At 28.2% G+C, this 5,525-nt stretch overlaps 1 pseudogene; it reads right to left on the reverse strand.

Annotated features, from left to right (window-relative positions):
* Positions 1–5,336: 5,336 nt before the first annotated feature.
* The window catches only part of LOC130826492 (uncharacterized), a 6,167-nt pseudogene continuing 5,978 nt past the window's right edge, over positions 5,337–5,525 (reverse strand).

A 5,525-nucleotide genomic window follows, 5' to 3' on the forward strand; every position in this document is an offset into this window, starting at 1 on the left:
ATCTTGTATGAGTACTAACGTGGCAGCATAGCATTGGATATTAAAGACAAATTACAATTACAATGACGAAATTATTTTAGCTGTCAGTACACGTTAGTTTGAAGTTAAGCTCAAGATCTTGAAGACAGGCGCAGAATGACCAGGTCAATAGAAAATAACGGAAATGAGCCTTCTTGTTTTCCAAGATGTGTTGAGGCGTAACACTATATATATGAGGCTTCATTTCAGAATTAAGGATACATCTCTACGCACCTCTTCTTACAACTTTCTCTCTTGACTTGAAATTTATAAATTTTATAAGTGTTTAAAGAGTTGTAATTCTTAGTTCATCTAACTCTTACATTTGTAATAGGCGTAAGAGTTTAAAAAGAGTTAGATTAAGTTTAATACGTCTAACCATGAATACTTTTCAAAGTGTTCAACTTGTTAATCTCTATTGTGAGATTTGGGATTTGCTTTTATTAAAGAGACTTGTAATACGGTTCTTCAAGGGGAAGAACGTGGTGTGAGGAGATAGTGAGATCTTCTTGTTTGTATTAAAGTCGGATTAATAAAAGGCTTTGAAATCCTAAGGGTTGAAAGAGAACCCATAGGCGGGGAGTAGGTTGGTTAGAACCGAACCTTGTTAACATATCGTGTGTTATACTTTAAAGTTTATTTTCCGCACATACGTTATTGTTTACGAATTGACTCAAAACTGTTCCAGAAAACATTTTTGACAGACTCCTCAAACTCTTGAGAAAAGTTTCCAGACAAAATTTTAAATAGCCCAAACTCGCTATTCACCCCCCCCCCCCCCCCCCCCCCCCCCCCCCCCCCTCTAGAGAATATTCAACCTCCTATTAACATTCAGATTGTTAAAGCTATAAAGCTTCACAATGTACACACCATAACTCTAAAATTCTAGCTCCACGATGTAAACATAAGTGATCTTCCATTGTAATCATTAAAGCTGCTAATGTGTTACTACAATTTACCCAACCTAATTATGTGTAGTACATATGACTTCTTTTATGAGTATGGCTAATAGGATGAGGCTTCTAGGCAACAAGCATTAAAGCAGCTAATATACTCTTTTTATAGTTGTTCCCATAAGGAATATCTATAAAAATTAAGAAAAATAAAATATTTTAGATGGTAAATATATTATTTTAGTTATTGATAAATTTGATAGAGGAAATGTCAGAAGTATAAAAAATTTTAAAAATATTAAAAGAAAGTTAGTAGTTAAAATATTGAGATAACAACTATTAACAAAGAATATTTAATTAAATTAGTAGAAAACATGTGAAAATCATAAGCAATACAAAATATTAATATAAAATTAGTGGAAGATATTTTTGAATCATAAGCCTTATTAAAATATTAAAATTGGAATTCGTAACATTAATTTCGTCCAAAATTTGTGATATAAATCAAAAGATTTTTTATGTGATAAACAAATTAAACAATAAAAAATGACAAATTAGAACAACTTAGAAAGGAATAGTACTTATACATAAATCTACACATGTGACATGAATCTTCTAAAAGGTGTGTAGGTAATGGGAGTACGTGTCATGGCTGCTTCTGTTACCTCCCTACTAAATCATGTGGTAATGATCATAACTTGAATAGTTGGATTCAAATGGAATCTATTTATATTCCCTCCAATTCAATTTACTTATTCTATTTCCTTTTTGGGTAAATTCATCCTACATGTTCCATTTTCTTTTTTTGTCACTGATTTTTTTACTTAAATACCCTTTGTTCACACAAGTAATGACCAAAATAGTCCCACTTACACTACTTAAAATACCCCAACTATCACCTTAAAAATTAATATAATAACTTAAAATACCCCAACTACCCACTTTTAGATGGTCCCCCCACTACCTTTAATTTGCATGTCCAACCCAAAGGAAACAAGTAAATTGAATTGAAGAGAGTATTATTCAAATCCATTTTCTATTTTTATAAGCACTCTAATTCCATTTATAGAGTGTCAAAACTAATATTTTGATCAACCTTATAAAAATAATTTTAATAACTCTTTATTGCCAAAATAATATATTCAGACATAAGCTAAAAAAAACTAAAATCCTAATCACGACCGATATTGAACCAATAGTTAGCCTAAATGAAAATATAGACTCTCGTTTAGAATTTAATTTAACAATTCATTATATAAGCGTCATAAAAATATATTAAGTATAATATATGCTTAGTGAATAATAAAATAATTTGTACCGGTTCTAATTGTTTTTCTCATTAGTCAAAAAAGGTAAAGATAAAATCCGAAACCAAAAGAATTAATGGAAATAACTAACAAATTAATAGGATTAACAAATTCTCATCTAAGACGGTTTAATTTCAACATGAGACATTCTTTTTAAATTGGATAAATAGTAGAACTAAATTAATTACAACATCTATTTTAGTTGTATTATCTTTCACATGACATTTTAGATGTTAAAATAATTGACACTCTATATATTAAAATATCTGCTTTGGATGTTCAAATTTGAAAGAATCATTTTAAATTTGTGTTACGGTAAGACGATCTCATACTAGAGTTTGTGAGTAGGATTTAGAATTTAAGTAGCCCATCTCTTTGCTTTCAAAAAAAAGAAAACAAAAGTAGCCCATCTCTAATTGTAATGTGTATATATAGTGAGGATGTCTTAGCTTGTTATTTAAGCTGAACTCCCACATCTCTCCTAATTTCAAAAACTAAAAAAGATGGCTAATCAAATAACAATGTTGATCTTCATAATCTCGATGATTTATGCGGTGAAAAGTGTAGAAATAAGTCTAAACCCGGTGTCCTCTCTAGAATCTGATATAAGTAGCAATCCCAATCCTTCTTTAGATTCCACATTATTATCATGCTTTGCAAAACTAAGCTATGATTGTTCTTCCATTATTATTGGAAACGATTTGCTGTTTACTACACATCTGGATGTGAAATGCTGCCAACAACTCATTGAAATGGGACAAAACTGTTACAATATGATTCTAAAATACATGATGGAGGAATTCCATGACCAAAAAGCCATGCAAATGTTGGAAAGGAGTGAGCACATGTGGAGTCTTTGTGTAGCTTCAATCTCTGGTGTGGGTACGTCAATGGTGCAAGATCTTACATCTTCACTGCCCATGGATGTTGGTGATAAGAAATTGCCCCCTTTTATATAAGCTCTCAAGCCTATAATGGAGATCGGAATAATTGGTTGGGACTTGCTAAACCACCGACTAGTTGATAATTTTTTGGGCGTCTTTCTCGATCCAAAAGGATCATCTATCTCCTCAAAACCTAATTATAGTTTTTATGAGTATCGTTATATCTATAATGTGTATGTTCTCTAGTATGTTAAAGTTTAAGTGTTTACGCTTAAATTTTATTAGTTATCTATGTAGTGTATTTGGTGTTAAATAAATGTTTTATTATCTATTAATTAGTGCATGTTACTTCATAAATAATAATAATAATAATAATAATAATAATAATAATAATAATAATAATAATAATAATAATAATAATAATAATAATTTATTATTATTATTATTATTATTATTATTATTATTATTATTATTATTATTATTATTATTATTATTATTATTATTATTAAGTAACTTGTGATTACTTATATTATTTAAATTAAAATTTTTTTTAGTAAGGTGGTTGAATGGCCTAGGATGTTTTTAGGGTCTTTTCACCTAATAGAACCTTGATTTAATTTCCCATAGTAAATTATAAATTTAAGTAATTACCATAATCCCCAAAAAATATAGAATTTTAATAAAGTTAAAGCCCTGGCCAATAGCCCACTTTACCTTTGTTAATTAAGGGTCATGCAACTCATACACACTAGTTAATGTAACTATATTAGAGCGTTTCAAATTGTAATGTGTTTACTTGAATTAATTTGAATAACCTATATTAGTGGTCAAAATTACTCCAATCATATAATATACTAATACGATTAAAAATATTTAAATACTATACTAATAGGAATAATAACACACTAATATGATATTAATACACTAATACGATTAATAATATATTGATACAATTAATAATATACTAATATTATAGTTGTACGAGTAATAATATACTAATATGATTATTAAAATATTAATACTTCACTAGTACGACTATACAACTAATAAGATCTATATACAAGGCTTTATTTAGAATTAAGGATGCACCTATTCTTACATCTTTCTCTCTTGTAATATGATCTAATATTCTCTAAGTATAAAAAGAGTTGTAATTCTTAGTTCATCTAGCTCTAATACATGCTTAGTGAATAATAAAAATTATAATTATACATAAGATAAAAATTATAAAATTCTATGCAGGTTCGATATTAAACCAATAGTTAACTAAAATGAAAATATAGACTGTCTAGAATTTAATTGAACAATTCATTAAATAGGCATCATAAAAATATACTAAGTGTAATACATGCGTAGTGAATAATAAAAATTTTTGGCACATGTTCTAATTGTTTTTTCCATTAGACTACACTTTTCACTCTCCACTCTATTATTATAATCACCTATTTACTATCATATACCCTCTTCACTCTCCCTTCCGCTGACTCACATTTTTCAATCCATACTCTCTAAGTTTACGGTTGGTGTGCAAAATTTTAGTGTACACTAAGCCTATTCAAACACCTAACCACACTTACTACCACATATTCTCATTTAAGACGGTTTCAACATGAGATTTTTTTTTAGTCTAAGATTGACACATACTATTTAGGGTAAACAGTTAAACATAAACTAACCTTTGCTCGATCCGCTGAAAATAAACCCAACTATTGTTTATTTTTAAATAAGTCTACATATTCGGTATAATTGCTGAAAATAAATTCAACTATTATTTATTCTTAATTATGGACTTACAAAAAAGTTTTGAAGATTGTTATAAACAATAGGTCCATTTATTTTTAGCAAATATACTAATAGATTAGTTTATATAAAGTAAATAATAGGTGTGGGTTTATTTGCAGCAGATCAAGCATTGTTTGATTTATTATAAACAATTTACCCTATTTAATGTTCACCCTTATTCATATAAAGCCTACTCCATAAAAAAAAGGTCAAGATAAAAGCCAAAACATAAAGAATTTATTTAGAGAATTAACAAATTAAGAGGATTTAGAATAATGGCTAATCAAATACATAGTAGGGAGCCTTCTATTTCTTTAAACAATCCATGATATGATCAATACATGGCATTAACATACATCCAGAAAATTATTAACATACATACAATGTAAACATAATTCTTCCATTGTGATCATTAAAGGAGCTAATGTGTTACTACAATTTACCCAACATAACTATACGTAGTAGTACGTATGACATCTTTTAGGAGTATGGCTAATAGGACTAGGCTTCTACGTAACAAGCATTAAAGAAGCTAATATATTCTTTTTACAATTGTTCTCCTAAGAAATATTTACAGAAACTATGAAAAATAGAATATTTTAGATAATAAATATATTATTTTAGTGATTGATAAATTTGAT

This window comes from Amaranthus tricolor, chromosome 11 (genome assembly GCF_026212465.1).
Source record: "Amaranthus tricolor cultivar Red isolate AtriRed21 chromosome 11, ASM2621246v1, whole genome shotgun sequence".
Lineage (NCBI taxonomy): Eukaryota > Viridiplantae > Streptophyta > Magnoliopsida > Caryophyllales > Amaranthaceae > Amaranthus > Amaranthus tricolor.